The sequence below is a fragment of the Diabrotica virgifera genome, chromosome 9 (genome assembly GCF_917563875.1).
Source record: "Diabrotica virgifera virgifera chromosome 9, PGI_DIABVI_V3a".
NCBI classification, from domain to species: Eukaryota; Metazoa; Arthropoda; class Insecta; order Coleoptera; family Chrysomelidae; genus Diabrotica; species Diabrotica virgifera.
The window spans coordinates 165,021,032-165,047,690 of record NC_065451.1 but is presented as its reverse complement, the minus strand read 5'-3'; the positions used below and the strand labels follow the sequence as shown (position 1 = coordinate 165,047,690).

The 26,659-nt window shown below is 29.6% G+C and overlaps 1 protein-coding gene across 2 annotated transcripts in view; it reads left to right on the top strand.

Moving 5' to 3' along the window:
- The first annotated feature begins 651 nt into the window (after positions 1 to 651).
- LOC126892555 (irregular chiasm C-roughest protein-like) overlaps positions 652 to 26,659 on the top strand; it is an 821,138-nt gene continuing 795,130 nt past the window's right edge. For both annotated transcript variants that reach the window (XM_050662121.1, XM_050662119.1), the window contains exon 1: positions 652 to 969. The gene's annotated coding sequence lies outside the window, so the exon portion shown is untranslated. The remainder of the gene's footprint in view (positions 970 to 26,659) is intronic.

Below are 26,659 nucleotides of genomic sequence, written 5' to 3'. Positions count from 1 at the left end.
AATGGTTTAACGAAGGGTGTCAGTCAAATGAAAAGAAGAACACCAGGCAGCAATATTATTAACCGATAATAGAGAGTATAAAAAATAAGAATATATAATAATTCGAGCTCTGTAGAAAGAAAAAGAGATGCCATAATGCCTTATTCACGCCAAAATAATCAAATATCTAAGCTTTTAATATTTTTATTATAATTGTATAGAATTTTAGAGTTTAATTCTTCTGTATCATTATTTTCATTAATCATCCTTGCTAACCTTGTAATTATTTCTGAACGGTCTAAAATTTCCTGTTACACTTGTTTCCAAAAGCGCCAAAGATGTTTACAAAATACCTGTCGATATTTCTAGGAAACCCAGCCCGCTTAAAAGCCAGTTTGAGCAAATATGGGCACCTCTAGCCCCGAATCAAAACTAATAACAAAAATGTAGAAAGAAGAAAGGGTTAACTCAAACTAATTAATGTAATTAGTTCGAGTTTTGCCCTCCAGATTCTCGCTAACAGTATATGGCGCTACTTGATCCTTCTGAAGACGTTTGTTTCTCGTTCCCTTGTAATTAGGAACAGTACACCGTTCTTTCTCTATTGTTCCGAGCGGTCGATATCGCTGTCTCTCTCGCCGGCCGCTTGGTAGGGAACCAGTCTTCAGTTGAGAGCGAGCTTTCGTATGGGATGGATCGCGCGCCTTAGTCGCTGCTCTGCTATCGTGAAGTATACGTCAGTGCTACGCGTATGCTGAATTTCGCTCGCGCGCCAATACGATTTTCGGAAAAATTTTCGTCAAGTGTACTCTCTTTGGATTATGTTAATGTGGTTTTTGTGCAAGTGAGGATTTAAGCTGGATTTCGATATTGTGGTGGTTGGTTTAGTTGCTGTTTTGGTGAAAAATTAACCGTGGCCAATTTTTTGAAGGATTAACTGTGCTGTGGATTTTTTGTGCTTTTTGTTAAGGATAATTATTCCTAAAAACCGTAAGTAAACCTTTATTAACCGTAGAAAATAAAATGATTTTGTTTCCCGTAGGATTTAACAAAAATCGACACCAATCATAAAAATAATTTACAAAAATGATAAATTAATTATCGATACATACAGATTAATTATCTTCTTTTACATATTTCTTTACAAAATAATCGTTTATAAAATGTCGTGTGCAAAACTCAGGGCATTTAAAAACCGTTTGAATTTTGAAAAAAATTAATTTTGGATAACCCGTACTTCCCTTTTAAATACATTCAATATTATTTTCATAGCAAATATTTCACTTGAATATAAGTAATGTAAAAACTTCCATGAATAAAGTAATCTTCCTTAATTTTAATTAGGTACTCATATTGGGATTATTGGGTACCTTACAGGTACTTATTTTTTCCCTGTTGTGATCTGTAAGTGAAGCTGCCATATCTACGAATTCTTTGACAAATTCTACAAATTGAAAAAGTGTTGTTGAGTTGAGAATTTCTTAAGCATTGCCATGTTTTTCATTTCCAAGTTTTTTCCAATCTTCGAAAAAGTCTTTTTGAGTTTGAGTTGAGTATTGTCGTGCACCACGACAATTTTTCTTAAGATGTATACAAGAAGACTCAGGTAAATTCATCTTAGATAATTTCATAATTGGTTATCTTTTGGTGCATTACTTACTGCTTTACGTTTTCAACCATTTTCGAAGGTTTTTTAAAGTTTTCCCCTATTTTCGAAAAAGTCTTTTTGAGTTGAGAATTTCTTAAGCATTATCATATCATGTTTTTTCATTTCCAATTTTTTTCTTATTTTCGAAAAAAAGAGTTGAGAATTTCTTAAGCATTGCCATGTTTCATTTCCAAGTACTTTCCCATTTTCGAAAAAGTCTTTTTGAGTTTGAATTGAGTATTGTCGTGCACCACGACAATTTTTCTTGAGATGTATGGTCCTACTACAAGAAGACTCAGTTAAATTTATCTTAGATAATTTTATATTATTTGGATATCTTTTGGTTCATTACTTTACTGCTTTACATTTTCCCCCATTTTCGAAGGTTTTTTTTTAAGTTTTCCCACATTTCCGAAAAAGTCTTTTTGAGTTTGAGTTGAGTATTGTCGTGCACCACGACAATTTTTCTTGAGATGTATGGTCCTGTATAGAAGACTCAGGTAAATTCATCTTAGATAATATCATATTATTTGGATATCTTTTGCTGCATTACTTACTGCTTTACGTTTTCCCCCATTTTCGAAGGTTTTTAAAGTTTTCCCCCATTTTCGAAAAAGTCTTTTTGAGTTGAGAATTTCTTAAGCATTGCCATATTTTTTCATTTCTAAGTTTTTTCATATTTTCGAAAAAGTGTTTTTGAGTTTGAGTTGAATATTTTGCACCACGACAATTTTTCTTGAGATGTATACTATACTATACTACAAGAAGACTCAGGTAAATTAATCTTAGATAATTTCATATTATTTGGTTACCGTTTGGTGCATTACTTACTGCTTTACGTTTTCCTTCATTTTCGAAGGATTTTTCAAGTTCTCCCCCATTTTCGAAAAAGTCTTTTTGAGTTGAGAATTTTTGGATTCTTGTAATACTTTTTTCATTTTCAAGTATGCCCTTTTTCGAAAAAGTCTTTAAGATCAGAGTCAACGGCGGCGGTTATACATAATATATGGGTATGTAAGTAATATGGTGTGATTACTTACTTATTACTCATATTCTCTGAGTAATAAGTAAGCAGAAGTTGAATGACCATTATTGTCACAAATGTGCACAACCCTAATTTCTTAGCCAGATTCACTGTACTTACATCATCTGAATACACTTTCATATAAAAATGCTCTTTAGGAAAATATTGATGATCTGTAAAAGGATCTGGTTATTTCTAGGAGGTCATTTTTGCTAAGATTTTAACAGGAACTTGACTCAAAAATATGTTATTCCTGTTCAGAAAGACTTCTCTGCATATGAATTATTTGAAAAAAAAAACAAACATTTTTAAACAATCCTTGTAATGTGTTTTTTTTTGTGGAGTCTTTTGATCTACTCTCTTTTTAAGGACTTTTTTTTTAACTTTTCTTAGTTTTTCTGAAAAATTTAGGATTTTCGGAAAAAATTTCGTCGGGTGTCTTCCTCTTTGGATTATGTTAATGTGGTATTTGTGCAAATGAGGATTTAAGCTGGATTTCGATATTTTGGTGGTTGGTTAGTTGCTGTTTTGGTGAAAAATTTCTTGAAGGATTAACAACTGTGCTGTGGATTGTTTGTGCTTTTTGCTTGGATAATAATTAGCCCCAAAAATCGTAAATAAACATTTTTTATTGATCTGTACTTTTAGGACGATAGAATTTAACACAAAAATCGACCCCAAAGTCCCCAAACAAAAATAATTTACTAAATGATAAATGTATATCGAAAATCAATTATTATAATTCCATATTTTCATATACATAGTAATATTTTCTTCTTTTAATTATTCCTTTACCAAATATTCGTTTATTAATAAATGTCCTACTTGTTACTGTGCAAATAAATTAAATTAAATCTTAAATTGTATCACGGTATTTAAAAACCATATAAATTTTGAAAAAAATATATACATTTAAAAAAAAAATTATTTTGGGTAACCAGTGCTTTTCTTTCTAAATATGCACGGAACACTGAACATTCACATAGCAAATATTTCACTTGGATATGAGTAATGTAAAAACTTCCATAAGAACATAAACTAATCTTCCTTGATTTTAATCACTCATTTAGATAATAATATATTTTGTACCTCATACTTACCTTATTTTTTTCGTATCTACCATACCAAGCTACCATATCTACTAATTCTTTAACAAATTCTAAAATTGAAAAACTCTTGTTTTTTCATTTTCGGAAGTCTTTTTGAGCTGAGAAATTCTTAAGAATTGCCATGTTTTTGCGTTTCCAAGTTTTTTCTCATCTTCGAAAAATATTTTTTGAGTTGAGAATTTTTTGAATATTGCTATGCTCCACGACGACTGGGTATTGTGTTGTTCATTATTTTCTGAATATTTTTCTTGATAAGATGTATTGTCCTCTGTCCTACTAGAAGAAGACTGAGAGTATATTCGTCTTAGATATTTTCCTATTATTTGGTTATCATTTGGTGCACTGCTCCTTTACATTTCATGATGATCTTTTGCTTCTTTTTTATTTTCAAGTTTTCCCCCATTTTCGAAAAAGTCTTTTTGAGTTGATATTTTTTTTCAGTTTCCCATGATTGTAATGTTTTTTTTTTGAATTTCCCATTTTCGAAGTATTTTTCCATTTTCGAAACAGTCTTTTAGATCGGACTAAACGGCAGTTAAATATATTGGTATGTAAGTAATAGGGAATGTTATACTTACGTATTACTCATATTCTCTGAGTAAAAAGCAAGCAGAAGTTGAATGACAATTATTGTCACTAAGAGCACAACCTTCATTTCTTAGCCAAATTCACTGTACATCATCTGAAAACATTTTCAGGGTATTTTCATATAAAAACGCCCTTAAAAAAGCATTGATCATCTGTACTGAGGATCTGGTTATTTCTAGTAAATACCTAAGTCTATTTGAAAAGATTTTAACAGGAATTTGACTTAAAAATATGTTATTCCCATTCAGAAAGACGTAAATGAATTATTTGGAATAAAAAGTAAACATTTTGAAACAATCCTTCTAATGTGTTTTTTATGGAGTCTTTTGATCTACTCCCTTTAACGACATTTTTTTGAAAACTTTTCTTAGTTTTTCTAAAAAATTTAGGATTTTCGGAAAAAATTTCGTCAGGTGTACTCTCTTTTGATTATGTTAATGTGTTTTTCGTGCAAGTGGGGATTTAGGCTGAATTGCGATATTGTGGTGGCTGGTTTAGTTGCTGTTTTGGTGAAAAAATAATAACCCTGGCCAATTTTTTGAAGGATTAACTGTGCTCTGGATTTTTTTGATTTTTTTTAAGGATAAGTATTCCTAAAAACCGTAAGTAAAGCTTTATTAACCGTAGTTGGATTTTGTTTTAAATCCCGTATATGATTTAACAAAAATCGATACCAATCATAAAAATAATTTACAAAAATGATAAATTAATTATACTTCGATATTTACATACAGAGTAATTATCTTCTTTTACATATTTGTTTACAAAATAATCGTTTATAAAATGTCTTGTGCAAAACTCAGGGCATTTAAAAACCATTGGAATTTTGAAAAAAAGTAATTTTGGATAACCAGTACTTCCCTTTTAAATACATTCAATATTCTCATAGCAAATATTTCACTTGGATATAAGTAATGTAAAAACTTCCATGAATAAAGTAATCTTCCTTAATTTTAATTAGGTATACTCATAATATGTGTACCTTATAGGTACTTACCTTATTTTTTCCTGCTGTGATCTGTAAGTGAAGCTGCCATATCTACGAATTCTTTGACAAATTGAAAAAGTGTTTTTGAGTTGAGAGTTTCTTAAGCATTACCCTGTTTTTTCATTTCCAAATTTTTTCCCATTTTCGAAAAAATCTTTTTGAGTTTGAGTTGATTATTGTCGTGCACCACGACAATTTTTCTTGAGATGTATGGTCCTAACACAAGAAGGCTCAGGTAAATTATTCATCTTAGATAATTTCCTATTATTTGGTTATCTTTTGGTGCATTATTTACTGCTTTACGTTTGTAAGTAATATGGTGTGTTTACTTACTTGTTACTCATATTCTCTGAGTAATAAGTAAGCAGAAGTTGAATGACAATTATTGTCACAAATATGCACAACCTTAATTTCTTAGCCAGATTCACTGTACGTACATTATCTGAATACATTTTCATATTATTATAAAAATGCTCTTAGAAAAATATTGATCATCTGTAAAAGGATCTGGTTATTTCGAGGAGGTCATTTTTGCTATAATTTTAACAGGAACTTGACTCAAAAATATGTTTTTCCTGTTTAGACAGACTTCTCTGCATATGAATTATTTGAAAAAAAAGTAAACATTTTTAAATAATCCTTGTAATGTGTTTTTTTGTGGAGTCTTTTGATCTACTCTCTTTTTACGGACTTTTTTTTAACTTTTTTTAGTTTTTCTGAAAAATTTAGGAATCTCGGAAAAATTTTCGTCAGGTGTCTTCCCTCTTTGGATTATGTTAATGTGGTGTTTGTGCAAATGAGGATTTAAGCTGGATTTCGATGTTGTGGTGGTTGGTTTAGTTGCTGTTTTGGTGAAAAATTTCTTGAAGGATTGACAACTGTGCTGTAAATTTTTTTGTACTTTTTGTTTGGATAATAATTAGCCCGAAAAATCGTAAGTAAACAGTTTTTATTGATCTGTACTTTTAAGACGATAGAATTTAGCACAAAAATCGACCCCAAAGTCCCCAAACAAAAATAATTTACTAAATGATAAATGTATATCGAAAATTAATTATTATAATTCCATATTTTCATATACATAGTAATATTTTCTTCTTTTAATCATTTCTTTACCAAATATTCGTTTATTCTTAGATACTGTGCAAATAAATTAAATTAAATTTTAAATTGTGCAAAGCTCAGGGTATTTAGAAACCATAGAAATTTTGAAAAAAAATATACATACATATTGAAAGAAAATTATTTTGGATAACCAGTGCTTCTCTTTCTAAATATCCACTGAACACGAACATATACCTTTTATAAAGGATTTACTTATTTTTTGTTTTCAAATATTTCACTTGAATCTGAGTAATGTAAAAACTTCCATAAGAACATAAACTAATCTTCCTTGATTTTAATCACTCCTTTAGATAATATATCCTGAAGGTACCTCATACTTACCTTATTTTTTTTCGTGTTTTGATCTGTAAGTGAAGCTACCATATTATCTACAAATTCTAAAATTGAATAGGTAACTCTTGTTTTTCTTAGTCTTTTTGAGCTGATAAATTCATTGATAAAGCATTGCCATGGTTTTGCGTTTCCAAGTTTTTTCCCATTTCCAAAAAATCTTTGAGTTGAGAATTTTTTGAATATTGCGATGCACCACGACGACTGGGGGACTGGGTATTGTGTTGTTCATTATTTTCTGAATACTTTTCTTGATAAGATATATTAATTGTTCTACGTTCTACTAGAAGAAGACTCAGGTATATTCATCTTAGATAATTTCCTATTATTTGGTTATCATTTGGTGAATTACTCCTTTACATTTCATGATGACCTTTTGCTTCTTTTTTAGTTTCAAGTTTTCCCCCATTTTCGAAATAGTTATTTGCCTAACAAGTGCAGAAAGTCATTCTTTTCCGCACGCGACTGCAGTTTGCCGAACGACGCGAAGCGGGAGTTCGGCAAGCAGTCGAGTGCGGAAAAAGGACTTTCTGCAAGAGTTAGGAACAATATTTTTTCTAAGAGTCTTTAAAAAAATTACCAAATCTTAATCAATTAATTTAATTAATATGAAAATACATACACAAATTAATTCTTTGACAAGGTTGTCAAAACCAAACTTTCAATATAATTAGTTAGCATAACGACGATCTTGGTTTCCATGACGATGATTCATAACGACTGTTATTGTCTACCGATTTGACTTTCGAATATTATGTCAAAATAATTTTATTTCATCGAATTGTCGCGTTAATTTCATTAAAACAGGAACACAATAAGATATATTTGAAATAAATTAGTAAATAATATATAAATATTAGTTTATTGCATGTATTATAATTACTTTAAGGCCATATTAACATATCTAAATTAACACGCGTGCGGAAAAGTAAAAACCGCGTGCGGAAAAGTAACACGCGTGCGGAAAAGTGAAACTTTCTAAACTAAAATGCGTGCGCGAAAGTAGACATTTTTGCACGCTCGTAGAAAAAAGTCTTTTTGAGTTGATAATTTTTTTTTTCAGTTTCCCATTGTTGTAATGTTTTTTTCAGTTTCCCATTTTCGAAGTATTTTTCCATTTTCGAAACAGTCTTTTAGATCGGAGTAAATGGCAGTTATATATTGGTATGTAAGTAATAGGGAATATTATACTTACGTATTACTCATATTCTCTGAGTAATAAGCAAGCAGAAGTTGAATGACAATTATTGTCACTAAGTGCACAACCCTAATTTCTTAGCCAGATTCATTGTACATCATCTGAATACATTTTCATATAAAAATGCTCTTAAAAAAGTATTGATCATTTGTAAGAGGATCTGGTTACTTCTAGTAAACACATAAGTCTATTTGAAAAGATTGTAACAGGAATTTTACTCAAAAATATGTTATTCCCATTCAGAAAGACTGCTCAGTATATGAATTATTTGGAAAAAAAAGTAAACATTTTTAAACAATCCTTCTAATGTGATTTTTGTGGAGTCTATTGATCTTACTCTCTTTAACGACATTTTTTTGAAAACTTTTCTTAGTTTTTCTGAAAAATTTAGGATTTTCGGAAAAATTTTCGTCACGTGTACTCTCTTTGGATTATGTTAATGTGTTTTTTTGTGCAAGTGAGGATTTAAGCTGGATTGCGATATTGTGGTGTGATGGTTGGTTTAGATGCTGTTTTGGTGAAAAAATAATAACCGTGGTCAATTTTTTGAAGAATTAACTGTGCTCCGGATTTTTTGTGTTTTTTGTTAAAATCATTCCCAAAAACCGTAAGTAAATATTTTTTATTCATGTCGACTTTAAGAACGATAGGATTTAACACAAAATCGACCCGAAACATATTAATTTACTAAATGATAAATTCATATTATCGAATCTAAACTATTCATTGTCCGAAAATTAATTGTAAATCCATACTTACATAGATACATAACCATCTTTTATTTCCGCACAAAAAGGTAAAGATCGGTTATAAAATACCGTGTGCAAAACTCACGGTTTTTAAAAAACATAAATTTTGAAAAAATTCGTTTTTGTGAACCAGTGCTTTTATTTCTAAATAGTACCTACATTAATATTCCCAGCAAATATTTCACTTAAATATAATGTAAAAACTTTCATGAGGATAAAAAATTATCATCCTTGATTCACTCCATTAGATTTGTTGGATGAGCTACCATATCTATAAATTCTTATATTTGTATTTTTTAATACATGGGTGTCTCTCAACGAACATTAGATTGATATTGTATTATCTTACTAGAAGAAGATTCACGTAATTTCATCTTCGATTCCAAGGTTTTTCCCAATCTCGAAAGTCTTTTTGAGTTGAGAATGTTAAGTATTGCCATGTTTTTTCATTTCCAAATTTTTTCCCATATTCGAAAAAGTCTGAGTTGAGAATTTTTCGAGTTTTGCCATGCACGATGACAATTTTTTTTGTGTTTTCCAATTTTCTGAGTATTTTTCCTGATGATATGTATTAGCTTACCAGAATATTATTTGGTTATCTTTTGACGCATTACTGCTTCACGTTTCATTTTCGTGATGATCTTTCGCTTCTTATTCATTTCCAAGTTTTGTTTTATTTTCGAAAAAGTATTTTTGAGATGGGATCTTGCAATGTTTTCTTTTCATTTCCAAGTAGGTATTTTCCCATTTTCGAAGAAGACGTTTTGAGTTGAACATTTTTTTGAGTATGTATTACCAATTTGCTATGCACCAAAACAACTTTATATTGTGTTGCTCATTATTTTCTGAACATTTTTCTTGACGAGATGTATTGTTTTACTAGAAAAAGACCCGGGTAATATTTAATTTCATCTTAGATTTTTCATATTATTGGTTATCTTTTGGTGCATTACAGCTTTACCTACGTATCAAGATAATCTTTTGCTTCATTTCTAAGTTTTTCCCGTTTAAAAAAAAGTCTTTCAGATCAAAGTAAATGGCAGTAATTATGGGTATGTAAGTATGTATTATGATATGCTTTCTTTACTTATTATTACTTATTTTCGATGTCTATGAGTAATAATGATAATATGTGTTGTAAATGTGCACAACCTTAATTTCTTGGCCAGATTCACTGTACGTGATCTAAATACATTTTCATATAAAAAATCTCTTAGAAAAATATTAATCATCTGTAAGAGAATGTGGTTATTTTGATTAGGTCCATTTGAAAAGATAGTATCAGGAATTTGACGCAAAAATATGCTATTCATATCCGGAAGTACCTACTCTGCTTTATGGATTATTTGGAAGACAAGTAAACATTTTTTAAACTAAACTTTTAATGTCTTTTTTGTAGAGTCTTTTAAAGTGTTGTGCCGTTAATGACTTTTTTTGGAAACTTTTTTAATTTTTCGGAAAATTTAGGAAAAATTTTCGTGAGGTGTAGGTACTCTCTTTGAGATATGTTACTAAAGTTGTTTTTCTAGAAGTGAAGATTTAATTTAGATTTCGAGTGTGTGGTTGATTTGTTTGATCTTTTGGGGAAAAATGAACCGTGGCCAATTTTTTTAACTGCTGTGGATTTTTTTGTGTTTTTTACGGCTAATTATCCCTATAAAACGTAAGTAAACTTTTTTTACTGATCTGGACTTTTTACGATAGGAGCTTACAAAAAATCGACCCAAACATAAAAATAATTTACTGAATGATAAATGCATATTGAAAATTAATTAAATATCCTCCCTTACATACAATAATTATTTTTTTTTTACTTATTTCTCTACAAAATATCCTATTATTATAAAATATCTTGTGCAATGAACCAGGTATCTAAGAATTATATAAATTTTGGGGAAAATTCATTTTGGATAACCAGTGCCTTCTTTTCAAAATTAATTCCAATATTTTCATAGCAAATATTTCCCTTAGATATAATATAATGTAAAAGTTTCCATGATTACATAAATTAATTATCCTTCATTTTGATCACTTCTAATAATATGGGATGAATAGATATGATTCTATTTTTTTGTATTTAGCTTATTTTTTCGTGTCTTGATCTGCAAGTGAAGCTACAATATCTACAAATTACATTAGAATCATCTGAGTATTAACATGTACCACGACAACTCGATAGTGTGTTCTGAATATTTTGCTTGATGATGTGTATTAGGTATCTTACTAGAAGAAAACTGAATGTAATCTTATCTTAGATATTATTTTACATATATTATTTGGTTTTTATTTTGGTGCATTACTGCTTGACGTACCAAGATGATATTTTGCTTATTTTTCATTTGCAAGGTTTCTCCCATTTTGGAAAAAGTCTTATTGAATCGAAATTGTGTTTTGGGTAGTTGGGCACGACAACTGGATATTGTGTTTTGGGTAGTTCAATATTTTCTGAATATTTTTCTTGATGATGATGATTATCTTACTTTAAGAACAGTCAGGTAATTTCATCTTAAATATTTTATATTGTTTGATTATCTTTTGGTACAATACCGCTTTACGTATCAACAATCAAGATAATCCTTTGCTTCTATTTCATTTTTCAAGTTTTTCCCATGTTCGAAAAAGTCTTAAAAGTCTTTAGGAGTTTAAATTTTTTTGAGTATTGCCAGGCACCACAACTGTCTTTATGCATGTTTTTCAATATTTTCTGAACATTTTTCTTAATGATATGTATCATTATAATCTTACTAAGTCACGTGAATTTGAGTCAAACATATGTATTTTTCTCATTTAGAAAGACTATTCTGCATATGAATTATTTGGAAAAAATGAAACGTTTTTTAAACAAAACCAATATTTTATAAATTAATGAATTTAAAAGCCAGCACAGAATTCATTCTGGCTGCCGCCTCAACTCTATCCAGATGGTTAAGTACTTACAGCAATCCAAAATCAAAAACTTTTCATATGTTTTTGGCCCATTCTTGGAATTTTTTTTAGTTTCTTAAATTCAGAAGAAAAAATGTTGTTCCACTTTGACACTTACGAAGAGTGTAACAAATATAAGAATTTTTTTTAATATTACCATGGATATTGAGTTTTTCGTTATTTTCTTTTTTTTCCCCAATATTTTTCTTGATACCTATTTGCATTATTTTACTATAGTAGGACTCCGTAATTATTCATCTTAAATATTTCATATTATTTGGTTATTTTTTGGCCCATTACTACCTTACTTATTGAAATGATCTTTTGCTTTTTTTCATTTAAGTACATACAAGTTTTTCACCATTTTAGAAACAGTCTTTTAGACCAAAGTAAATGGTTTTACTCCTAGTATTAATATGCACAAAGCAAAATTTGAATGACAAATATTGGCACAAATTTGCCTATGAATTATTTGATAGAAAAGAAAACATTTTTTAAGTAGAAAAAATATTTTTGTTTTAATAGTTTGTTAAACTAAACCGTTCTGTCTGTCGCATCAACTTTATCTCGAAGGATGAGTTCTTGCACCTGTGTGTACCATAACCCAAACTTTTATGGTTTATTCCACGAATATACGACTGTTTTGGATTATCGCGACAACGAATATTTTAGTGTGCAACATAAGAAATACGAAAGTATTTTGCTCTAAATAATTACTCCAATAAATAACAATATAATTTGCAATTTACTTTTGTTCTTCATATCACAGTAAAATATTCGTTGTCGCGATAATCCAAGAGGGTCGTATATTCGTGGAATGGGGTATAATGTTATTTGCTGAGTCTAGTAATATGCTGTCTTTTAATGAATTTTTTTTAATCTTTCTCTTTTTTTTTAATTTTGAGGAAAAAAAGGTCCACTTTTTAAACAATGACAAAGGAAAAGTACCTCTTTTGTAAAGGTACTTTTTAAATGTCCACCAAGTTAAACATTGTTACATTTAAATGGTTACTTATATTAAGCCGTCCTACTGTAGCATAGCACTGAAGATGCATTGCTTTTTAATCCGAAAGCTAGGAATTAAATACTTAGACGCTTTCAAAGTACTTTTTAATTCATTCGTGAAGTGTGTAGAAAACATATTATACATCGGTCTTTTTTTTGCAATTATGCAAATATATTTTGTAGCAAAAATCCTACAACCATTTCTACCAGGGGAACTTACCAAAATTAGCTATATGATAAACGTAGCTAAAATAGAATAGTTATTAGTGTTCAATCGTTTAAAAATTAGGATGGCATTTTTTGAAATAGGTTTGAGAGGGCTTTTTAGAGAGCAATTTTACTGCCATATAAAGCAAGAAATCATAAATTGTTACTCTGAAAAGGCTTAGAATATATTTTAAGCATCAAAAAAAAATGTTTCGATGTTGTTCAAAAGAAAAGACACATGCAAACTTTTGTAAATTTTTTGTTGATTTTTATTATACTGTGTTTATTAATTTGCAGAACTATAATCAGACAAGTTCGAATTGTTTAGGATATTTTTGTCCTTTCTCTCTGCTTTCAACTTTAAGTAGTTGTTGTATTTGTTATTTGTAGGATAGAAATCTACTTGATTGTGAAACGCTAATTGACTCCTTCTGTAAGAATATTTTTCTAATGACTATCAACTACTTTTATACAAAGTAGTTGTTTACTACATATTCATCTTAGCTCTGTTATATTTTATATTTGTTTTTATATAATTTCTGATTTATTTACTTTTCTCCATCAACAATTTTGTCATGTCCCTATAAAATCATAAAAATATTTTATCATACTCTAGGAAGGTTTTTCTATCATATTATGCATAACAATACGTAGAGACGTCAAAAAAAAAAACGAAAATTAAAATACATTTTACACAAAATTAATATTAGTTTGCAAATATGTACATACTTTGGAAGTATGTAGTCTCACAAAACCACACGTCGCTACAAATATATTTCCATACATTTCAATATGAACGAAAAAAGGGAGAAGCAAAATATTTTTAAAGCAAATCCATTTTTTAGAATTCAAGATTTCACTTTGTCATAATCTCAAAATCTTCCTTTATTTTTAATAATATCTATTTAGATATTTAAATTTCTTAAATTAAACATTTAAAAGTATATTTCCCCCTGAAATTTCATCTGTAAATAAGGGAAATGTTATATTTATATAAATGCACAAACTTTTTGCGAATTATTTACATCGAGGTTCAGAAATCTTTTATTTTTGTTCAGAAAAAGCTTGTATATTTAATACAAATATTTGATTAAAACGATTTCTTACTTTATTAAAAGTAAATATTCTATTTTTTAACCTGCAAGCATAGCAAAGCGTTATAAACTTGATTGTCCAAAAATATCGTCTTTCACAGCTTATTCTATACCCATATATTTTTACAGAAAAAATCACATTATTCTTACAAAAACACAATTTATTTTGAAAGGTATGGTTGTACTTTTTGCATATTTCTAATATTATCTTTTTTGATTTATGTATATTTATCTGTCTTTTTAGTTCGTAATTTTATGTACTAATTTTAATCTACAATCCAAAGTACTTTAAACTGTTTTGACAGGTGTATCATAGTTTTAAAATCAATGTTTTTATCAATAAATTTCCTATTATTATATCTGTCATTATAAAATTTCCTTGCCATATATTTAAGCAGTTAACTAATGTTTTTACTAAGAAATATGATCCTTCAGGTGCCTATGCCATCTTTCGTAAATTTAATTTTGTTTGGTACTTCACTTATTTGTCTTATTTTTTTTTGCAAGCATACGAGGTATAATTATGTAGATACCGTCTAAGAGAAATACACCACAGTTAACAACACAATATTCATCTATTTATCTATTTTCGGCACATCTTTAGTCATTATCAAGTTTTGTTTCGTACAAAAAAATTTACAAAACTAATTTGTCATGATTCTTGCATCTTACTGTATTATTCAACTGATTCTTATAGTTTCTTTTTTTATTTACTCCCGTTTTGCAGAATCTTCATACAATTCTGATTAAAATAAATAATTAACATAGAAAGGTTTTCCATAATTTTTTTAACATGTGTAATTCCTTATATAAATATTTACATGTCTATTGGAGAATTGCCCATAATTGATGCAAAAACGAAAAAAACTTATAAACCATTGTTTTTTAAACACACGCTTTCAAATCATAAATGTATTATCATCATTATCAATCGCGTTACAACTCTTTAAGAGTCTTTATTGAGTTTACTATTGCCTTCCATTTTTATCGGTCCTGTTTCACTATTTCCCATTGTTTCACTACCAGTCTCTAGATCTTTTCTGACTGCGTCTTTCCACCTTTTTCTATGCCGTGTTCCATATTTTGCCTCATCTGTTTTTTTTTTCAAAACACAATACTGAGTTTCACATGTCCTGCCCATCTTAGTTTATTGGTCTTTATATTATATCTCACTACATTTTTCTTTCTGAAGAGACTTAATTTGGTATTGTGTCGCGCCTCCACCATTTGTTTGCAACACTATCTCTGCAGACCATAAAATATTATTTTAGTACTTATATTACTCCAAGGATTGTATGTTGTATGTTCCCACACAAGCAATGTACTTGACTTATTTTTTGTTAGCGTCTATGTTTTGCCTCTGTACGCGATTGCTGGTACTATTATAATTTTACATATCTGGATTTTCGCAAGTCGTGAGAGTATTGACCTCATCAGAAGTTGCATTGCAAAAAAAGATCTATTTCCCACTAGTATTCAGTATTCGTGTCCTATACATAATACATTAGATGAGCCAAATGTATTTCCCTAAGTACCTACAAGGAAACAGAATAGAAGCACAATATGTTTAAAGGAATATTTTATTATTTCACAAAAAAATTAAGTACTGTAGTTCAGAAATACCAAATTTTGTTAAGACAAAAATCTTACAAATTTCATATTTAACATTTTTCAGCAAAAAAATATCTCTGAATACATTTTTTACAACTGTACATTAGAACTCTGATGCAGCACTTAAGTACATGTACCTACTTAAATATACTAACAAAATTTAAAAGTTTTCTTAAGAAACATTTATTCTTCTTCTTTTGAGATCATAACCCTGGATTGGTCTTTTCCTGTCTGGCTATGTCCTTCCATTCAGATCTTTCTTGGGCCCTTCTCCTCCATTGTCTTATATTCATAGCTTTCAGGTCGTTTACCACTTCATCCAACCATCGCGTTCTGCTCCTTCCTCTTTTTCGTCTTTCTAGCGACTTCCATTGTAATATATTCTTTGTTACTTTTATTTCTGAACATGTCCTAGCCATGACAGTCTCTTACTAGTCTTACTTTTAATACATCTTACAATATTGTATCCTTCATTGAATTCATTAATCTCGTCGTTTCTCCTGATTCTCCATATGCCATCTGTATCTTGCATCGGACCGTATACTTTTCTCCTCAGTAGATATCTTTCTCTGGAATGCCTTTAGTTGGGCTTCATCTTTTTTGCCATTACTCATGTTTCACAACCATAGGTTACTACGAATTACGGATGTAATTAATGTTCTGTATATAGTAATTTGGTTCTTTTGTCTAATAATTTTGATGTTATCAATATTTTATTAGCATGGTAAGTATGTACGCTTTCTACTGGAATACGTCCATAAATTTCGCTATTTTTACTTAATTCTTTTGATTGATTTCTATGCCTAGATATATTGAAGGTATCCACAAGTTCGATGGTATAGTTTCCTATTGCGATATCATTTTCATTGTCAGGTGTTCGCTTGACGATCATCTACTTGGTTTTTGTTTTGTTTATATTAAGCCTCCTTTTGGTGCTTCAGAATCAATTTTCTTGAACGTTTATTCGGTAATTGAAGAAACATTTGCTTACGAAATATTTCTATTTTCTCAACTGTCTGCCAAAGTATAATGTGATGTCACAAAATGTATAACATCCTAATATTTTTTTAACTTCTCCATATTCGTGACAGTTTAAAAAACAATATCCATTCACATTCTAAAAATCCACTAGGCTGTAACACGTCTCTACCATTAGACAAAACATTCTCCTGCATAATATGATACATTTAGAAATTGTTTCTGATAAAAACCTAAAAGTTAGCAAACTAATATTTCTAATAACAAACATCTATTATCTGAGTAGTCACTTTTATTTTCGACGTCTTCAGATTTTTTGTTTTTTTTTGCAGTGTTGCCATAAATAAAATTCATTATTATATTTACCCTTATATGTATATCTTTTTCTTCCCTGTTTTGAACTACTTACAAGTGCATACAGTCGGAAAAATAAAAGAATACCCATGAACGATCACATCAATCACTTATTTTGTATTTGCTGTCTTTTTCTATAATAACAAACGTTTGTTATAGAAAAAGACAGCAAATACATACAAAATAAGTGATTGATGTGATCGTTCATTGGTCGTCTTTCATTTTCCGACTGTAACTACGTTTAAATATTCTAACAAACTTGAAACATCAAAAATGGTTTTAATAAATTGTTGATTTATTTCGTACGTTTATGTAAGACGTTTGCTGTAATATTTATTGTAATATTGCACATTATTTGTTTCTGTTTTCAACAGTTGCTTTTTAAGTTTTTAATTGTCACTCAAATGGACAATATTCTAAAACATTTGTGGCAACATTTTAAAACTCCCTCGAAAGATTTTTTAATATATTTTTTTCGCGTATCTCAAAATAGCTGTTCTAAAAATTTTGAAACATACCGATTATTCACGAAAAAAAAACGAAGAAGGATTTTTTTTTTGAAAATGCATCACAAACGCAATTTTTTGAAAACGGAAAAGAAAAATATTTTTGACGCAACTTTTTTTGAGGTATGTAATTAACTTCTACCAAGTTTTTTGTAGATTTAGTACCTACAATAGGTAAAATATATCATAACTTATATATTATTATTATACATAAACTTACGTGCATAGAAATCGGCCCACTTAAAAATTTAATCATTTTTATGTCTAATATTTCCTAAACCTGTTGGCCGATTTAAGTGATTTTTTAAACATGTTATAGACTGATTCTTTAACAATACCACTGTAATAATATTGTTGCTAAACAGGTAAACTTTCATTGTATACCGGGTGTACCAATCAAACTGTGTTTTTTTCTCAAAGTTCGCATCACCCTGTGGAATATTCTAGTATTTATAAAATACTGAAATTAAAACCCAACTATAGATTCAGGTTTTCTTAACATTCTGTTTTTTTATTCATTCGTTTATGTTGAATAATAAAAAAGTTTGGTATTTTAACAACTACACATATATTCTTCATCAATACAAGGTGTTTCTAAATAAGTGCGACAAGGAGTAATTCTGCATGAAAAAATAATGACAGTTGGCTTTATAAATGTATGTTCGTAAATGTTTCGTTTCGAGGGATGTTGAATTTTTTCTTACAAACTGACGATTTATTTTATTGCTTTAAAACCGGTTGAGATATGCAAATGAAATTTGGTGGGTTTTAAGACGTAGTTATTGCACATTTTTTGACATACAATTAAGAATTTAATATTCTCCATTAGCGCGCATACGTGTAATATGACCGATCATATTACCGGTATGCACGCTAATGGTGAATATATAATTCTTAATTTTATTTAAAAAATCCGCAATAACTATCTTTTAAAACCCACCAAATGTCATTTGCAAATCTCAACTGGTTTTAAAGCAATAAATAAATCGTCAGCTTGTAAGAAAAACTTCAACATCCCGTATCTCGGCAACGAAACATTTGCGGACATACATTTATAAAGCCAACTGTCATTATTTTTTCATGCAGAATTGCCCCTTAAAGTTTGTCGCGATTATTTAGAAACACCGTGTATTGATGAAGAACATGTCTAGTTGTTAAAGTACCTAATTTTTTTATTATCCAACATAAATGAATTAATCAAAAAAAACAGATTGTTAAGAAAACCTGAGTATATAGTTGGGTTTTAATTTCAGTATTTTATAACCGCCAAAATATTTCACAGGGTGATGTGAACTTTGAGAAAAAAACACAGTTTTTTTTGTACACCCGGTATACAATGAAAATTTACTTATTTAGCAACAATATTATTACAGCGGTATTACTAAAGAATTAGGCTATAACATGTTCAAAAATTCACTTAAATCGGCCAACAGGTTTAGGAAATATGAGACATCAAACATCACCAAATTTTTAAGTGGGCCGATTTCTATGCACGTAAGTTTAGTTTAAAATAAAATGTATTTTTTCAAAAACTTTTTTTAATGAAACAACTCGTTAGTATCAGTATATGAATACATCTTGAACATTATACAAATATCTTACTATATTCTACAGAACTAACTATAAATTAGGCCTCCCGAAACACTACAAAAAAACCGAGTTTTATCATCAAGTATGGTAGGAAGGTTGCATAGTTTTTATGTAAAATACTGGTTTCCAACTTTAGCAGTTTTTTGCGCAAAGCGTAGATTTTTGCTCTGTATTAAAATCAGAGGATGTGTATGTGTACGGATGTACGTTTTGTATGTGTATATGTTTTTCATGTATGTGTGTGTAAGTACAATCTTGTGTGATATTGTAATCTTGAAAGTTTTGTAGAACTGTAGATTTTCTCAAACAAAATATTTATGTTTTCGAAGGTTCTCACTAAACTGTCTAATGCAACAAAATACGCATATTGTTTAGTCATATGTTTGGAAACGTTTACATACAGAAATTTATTTACAAAATATTTATGCAAGAAAGACTGCAGATAAACTATGGAAGGAAGTAAAGCCGTTGTTTTTGGTAAATATTTTGGCGTGGTATGATTGATGGCAACTTCTTCCTTAATTTGTGTATATTATATTATCGAATTGTTGTTTTAAATTAAACAGCCTAAATAATTTGTATTATACAAATGTTGTATTTAAATATATCAACTTTTGAAAATTTGACTTTAATTTCTGATATAATCCAATTTTTGTCATTTACTTTATAGTAATAGGTACTATAAACAGACCAGTTGGAATTATTTTAGTCTACCATTTTCTTTTCTGTGTCAATATTTGCATCTTAATAATATTTTCTACTCATTTTTGTTGATTATCAGTAATTTTTTTACAAACAAGTCTCTCGTTGATTATGTTCAATTTTTGAAGTTATACTTCTTTACGATCGAGAGTGAAATTTTATTACATGCCGGGCGCATGTGCACACAGACAGTATGTATTTCGTTGCTAATCTTTCAAGATATGTATGTATCAGCGCTGTCAGCGCAAATAAGTCATATTATATCATATTATTATAAAAGGATATATTAGTGTTCTTAGTAAATGTATTATTTATTATAATTTTTGTGTCTTTGGATTTGTCTTCCTCGGGAATAAGATATTTTTAAGTATATTTAAAGTATTTTTGTATACTTCACTTGGTCAGCACGTATGAGAAATCTTGTAACCTGTCAAAGCAAAAGGGATATAGCTCAGTGGTAGAGCGTGTGACCGGAGATCAAGAGGTTTTATATTTTTGGTATCGTTTTAATAAATTTTTTTTAAAAGTGGTAGGTAAAGAAAGTTAGTTTAGTATTTAAATAAAACACAAATAACCTGTTAAGTATATTAATCTCGTTGAAATCATAATAATAGAAGTATAACTTCTTACGTGCGTACAAAGTACACCCACATTCTTTCTTTTTCTTTTTACTAATTTCTTATACTAAAAATCATTATTGAAAAAATAAAAACTGTCCTTCATTGATAGATGCATTTTCTCATCAGAACTTATTTCAAACAGATATTGTTTAACTTAATAAAATGCAGTTTTATGCACAGCACAGAATTTCCATTCTATACTTGACAAACCTACCACCATATTCTCTTATTATTCAGATTGTAATGTCTTAAACAAAGTCATGAAAAAAGCTATTCCGAATGGACTGAAAAGTCAAACTTAAATAAAATATATACCTATTGAGATGGGTAAAAAACGGAGCGAAATACAGTTTCAGCATTTTTTTGTTTCAAGCTTAAATCATCCAGAAAAGTGCAGAACTTCAAATTATTGTACCATTTTTAGCGCCGAGTCCTTTGCCATTGAAAGGGTATTAAAATGGTGTGTAACTCAAACATGCACGAATGTAGCATTAACTTCAGACTCAAAGTCTAAAACCTTAAGCAAAATAATGTAGCTGTTTGGTTTATTTAAACGAAAGGATATTGCGGAAGAGAAGGTAATGAAATTTTGAATATGACAGCAAATAATGTAACAGTTGCCACCTTAAAATAAAAATAATAAAATTAGTTTGTTCAATTTTAAAAATATTATTTAAAATTTAACAAGACAGAAAGAAACATAGTATGCAGCTTAGCACTAGTCTACAGTACCACTTACTGTATCACTTTTTTTTAAAGAACATATATTTTTTTTGCAAATACCTTGCTTTTGAAATAGTCTCACTCAATTACAGAAATGCTACAGATAAGTAGGTACGTAAAATATTTTGTACGAAAGATAAAAATACAGAAGCAATATATTTTTGAACGTTCTGTCTGATACTTTTATGATTTCAAAAATTTATCATTTTTTTAACATATTCTCTATTGTTATTTGAGATACTGTTTTCAGTAGTAATAACCCAAGGACATTGATAATTGTTCGAAAAAATTTTATAACAGATTTCGAAAGCTTGTTGCTTGGAAACAGACCGACGCCGTAGGCGGAGGTCTGTTGCCTGTAAGCAACAAGCTTGAGAAAGTTGTTAAAAAATTTTTGAGCATTTATCAATGTTCGAGGGTTATTCGGATAGAAAATTTTTTACTGTAAACAGTATTCTTTGGTATATTTGATTCGATAATTTCATTAATATTCTCATCAGTATTACAACCAAATCGTGACATTTTGAAATATTGAATATTTGAAATGTCAAAATCGAAATGAAACGAAATGTAGGTATCCATAGCTACATGATTGAGTGAAAACAGCCCATGGGATCTGTTTTCAGTATAATGTTGGTTTTATTGGTTGTATTCAATCAGATGACCACAAATTAATTGATTTCATTGGATTTCTAATTGAGCAAAAAATTTTCAATTGAATAGTTTAGACTTTAGCCCATATTATTTACAGCATACACCTATACACACTTTTTGAGGATTGAATATGCATTATGACGGAGTTCAGAAATCCCAATTTTTGTTTATAAACTTTTGTTAGTAAATTTTTACACCTTTCTATATGAATACACATCGATTATTAAAATAATTTCTTAGTATATATTTTGTATAACTCTATAATTCCTAAACTATTCCTGTCACATTGTTTAAATATACTTAAACAAAATCTCCACGATTTTGTCGGTTTTTAAGAAATACTTGATTTGCTACAAAGTTTTATTAGATCTGTAGTTCCGTCTCTTAAAATATTTCTGTTCTCAGACTCAGAACTTCTCAGTAAACCTCAGACTGCTACAAAATGCATAAAAGCTTTAGTTTCTTAAGTAGATAGTCTAGCGATGGCATTATGTAACGTATTCTACACTCATACCACTTTACAAAACATTTATGAAATGTATGGTGCAAAATTCTAAAATAACTGTATTTTTTAACACAAATAAGTACTATGCGTTCTTTTATGCGTTCAGGGTTCATTTATTTCAATAATTATTATTCCATATCTGTATCCTAAAATTTCACTAAAAAAAAGAAGAAACAAATAATTCAGATAACATCTAAATTATATAAACAAGGCAAACAAAACATACAAACTTTTTGGGATGTTTTATTGGTCTCTCCATATTTTGGATAGTTAAAATACCACATTCGACAAGTTATGATGCAGGGTAAACCAATCGGTGTAAACAAACTTATGGGGGCCAGAATGATCTATGCATGTCAAATAAGCATATCACATGGGGAGAAGAAGACGAAATCACACTAATCCTATTTGTAATTGAACAGTGTAATCTTATATTATTCTGAATACGATAATAATTACTTTTTCAGACCATCGCATATTTCGCTTTTTTGATTTATTTTTAGGGTACTTACAAAGTGTTCTATTTAATATACAGTTTGTTCTCATTTCATTGGAAACACGTAAATATTTTTAGCATATTTACAGTCTACCAGGAACTTTCTCAAATCAGCCAAATTTCTGTCCCACATTTTTTCGAGATCAAACCGAAGATTTACAAAAAGTTGTTAAACTAAAAATGCGAGACAGTGATAGCAATCTTAGTAAAAATAGAAATGTCAATTTAATTCATTTAATAGTGACTGCGAGAGAAAGTGTTTTGTTTATATAGATTATCGCTCAAAATATTTTATATACCTATTCACTATAAAAACACATATTTTGTTTTGTTTTTTGGACCTGTTTTGGAATATTTTTAGCCACGTAATTATTTATAAATATTAGTATTCATTCATAGAGAATTATACAGGGAAGCCACTTTTTACGCTCAGGGATTCATCAGTGGACTTCATTATAACACACAAGACATAAACTACAGTAGATAGGTGGGCAACATATAGGTGCACATAGATGGGGGCCAAATGAGAAGAACAAGCTGGATGAGAAAACAATTCGAAGGCCAACTCATAAATTTTTGCCATTGTGATAACGCTCTTCTAAGTCAGGCCATTGTCTTGAAGTGACCTTTTTTTTTCTTTTGCTTATCGGGCCGTTTCTCACTGAGTTATTGCTTCATAGTTAGTCCAATAATTCACAATGTTATTAGCTATTGATATTTTTAATTTTTAAACGCTTTTCATTAGTTCAACCGTTTGGGTCAAATTTTTAGATGGTAATTTGACTGCCTTTTTATCAAGCCAGATGTTTACCAAACCAGATGCAAAAAATCTTTGAAAAACAAAAGAAGATATGGCTAAATGTATATATAGCTTCAATAATATCATTTTGTATATCACTTGAAACTCTCGAAAAAACAGTTGTTGATGTTTCTAGATGTTGGCAAAATTTTTGATTTTTTTGGCAATTAATGTTAACAATTCTTGTAATTGTCCCGAATGTCAGAGCCGTCGCCCTCAAAATGACCACGAAACGCTAATTCTTGTTTGGCCAAAAAACAGACGGTAGGTATCTATTATAAGTGAGCTAAGGATATACCTATCTATTTTTTTAACAAAATCATTATGTTTAGCAATATTTGCTTTAAAAGCTTGGTTAAGAGAACTTTCGACTTTTGTTTTGCCAAACTAAATCAAATTGGGTATACATCTTACATGTAGGTTACGGAGAAATTTCAATTTTTTTTTAAACTCTAAAACTATTTAAATCGTGAACCTGGTCCACCCATTTTTCTGTAGAAACCAGAAGACATAGCCAACAATACAGTCTATTTTTCTTGCAACCACATAACCAAGGATTTTCACTGTACCAACTAAATTTAAAATATCGAACTACTTTTTTTGATTCCGTTTTTAAATTGTTTAAAATAGGTCTTTCATTTTCAATAATCTCATTTTTTTTTCAATCAGATTTACTGTTCAAGGAGTTGATCGATTACTCAGCGACACTCATCATTTTATAGGTACTGTAACCAAATTTAAATCTGGTAGCAGCCCTACTGATATACACAGCGCGCTGACGCCTGTCGCTCCTTCAAAATTTTCAGACATTAGCCGGTCCCGAGCCGCCCGAGCAACAACGAGATATCCATTCATTGTAACCACAAATGAGACTGGTAACGGACTATAATAAAGTGCAACTGAGTCACATAGACTCGCTAATATTTTGGTGTGTCTACGAGTAGTTGGCTATTTACTGAATTAGGTACTATTAACACATATTATAATGATATATTTCTATTGGTAAAAATATAGATAAATGGAATTATTCATCGTCATAAAATATTTATTTGCAAGATTTCAATGGTAAAAGTGGTTACATGGACGCTTCGCGCGCCATTTTTCCAAATACATCAACTTAATGCAGCTGTCAAAAATATATAATGGCCGCATTGGGCTAAAATTTGACATGTATCTCTAAAAATGGTCATACTTTCCGGAACTAATGTTGTTTTTATATTCTCTCCCAACGTGTTGGCCATCTGATGATTGTTAAACTAAATAATCTATTTAAAATTGCCGTTTTATCCCATTTTTCAGCTTTTTTATAATAGAATATACGTTTTTTATATATAAACAACTTAGCAGAATAATTCGGTAGAGAGTTTATTCGACAGAAAAAACATACATGTTTAGATTAACTGAAAAATATGTTTGTCAGTTATTTTAAAATTCACCTACGTTCAAATAAAATTGAATTTGCATGTTCATCGACGTGTTGGGTTTTATTTTTACAAAATACTAGCAGCATTTTCAAATATTATTCAGTATATTCCGGAGAGTAATATACTTTGATGGCAGGTAAAAGCAGATCGATAAAGAAATCATTGATATGTTATGCTTGAGATAAATTCTTAGCAGTTTATGAGCCGTTGTTAAAAGCGGATCGAAACTTCAAATACTTTCTGTGGATCAGAAATACTATAAAGTGGAAGGTATTTATACAGGGTGTCCAGAAACTCTACCGACAAACGAAGACAGGAGATTCTTCAGATAATTTTAAGATAATTTAACCCAATTCACTTAGTTCGAAAATGCTTCCTAAGGGAGCTAGAGCTCTTTGAAGATGGCGTCTTGTAATTAGTTTTTCTTAAATACCTCCAGAACGCTTCTATTTAGAAAAACTAAAATTGGTACACGTATTTATCTTCAAGATATAAATCTAATCCATTCATTGCAAATTTCTAGTACCGATCATAGGCGTCCGTTTTGGGTAGGGCAACGGTTATTTTATCGCATAACTTTTTTATCTTTAACTTTTATGCATTTCTGACCCTGGATTATTAAACTGTGAAGTATTCTAGTACTAAAAGTTACTCTTGTTTTAAATCGGTAAGACACACCGTTTTCTAGAAAAATCGATTTGAAAATTTTTCGTTTCTGAATTAAAAAAAAATTTCAAAAAAAATTGTTTAGAAAGACGAAAACTGGTACATTTATTTGTATTCCAGAGATAAATCGATTTCATTAATTGCGAATTTCTAGTACTGGTCATAGGCGTCCGTTTTGGGTAGGTCAACAGTTATTTTATAGCATAACTTTTTTGTCTTGAATTTTTGAGCATTTTGACACTAGATTATTAAATTATGAGGTATTCGAGTACTAAAAGTTACTCTTATTTTATGTTGGTAAAATACTTCGTTTTTTGTTGAAAAGTTCTTTCAATTTTTTTTTCAAATTCCACAAACGAAAAACTTTCAAATCGATTTTTCTAGAAAACGGTGTGTCCTACCGACTTAAAGCAAGAGTACCTTTTAGTACTAGAATACCTCACAATTTAATAATCCGGTGTCAAAAATGCATAGAAGTTAAGGACAAAAAAGTAATGCGATTAAATACCCGTTTCCCTACCCAAAACGGACGCCTATGACCGGTACTAGAAATTTGCAATGAATGGATTAGATTTATATCTTTAAGATAAATACGTGTACCAATTTTCGTTTTTCTAAATAGAAGCCTTCTGGAGGTATTTAAGAAAAACTAATTTCATGACGCCATCTTCAAAGAGCTCTAGCTCCCTTAAAAAGCATTTTCGGACTAGGTGAATTGGGTTAAATTGTCTTAAAATTATCTGAGGAATCTCCTGTCTTCGTTTGTCGGTAGAGTTTCTGGACACCCTGTATACCGCCGTGGAAAATATTTCAGTGTGTTTTTACTGTGACCTCCAATAACATTAGAGAATACCATGGAAGTAGTATTGGTCCATATTGGTAACATTAGTGACATGTTTGCATATTGAATGAACTATTGTTAATTAATTGTAATATCACCTCCAAGTTTTATGGCGTTGAGACGACTTATCAATAATTCCATATTTTGACCCCAACTGCCTGTACTGTGTGTTTCAGTATGCATAATAAAGATATTGTTTAATGATAAAGACATAATTATAC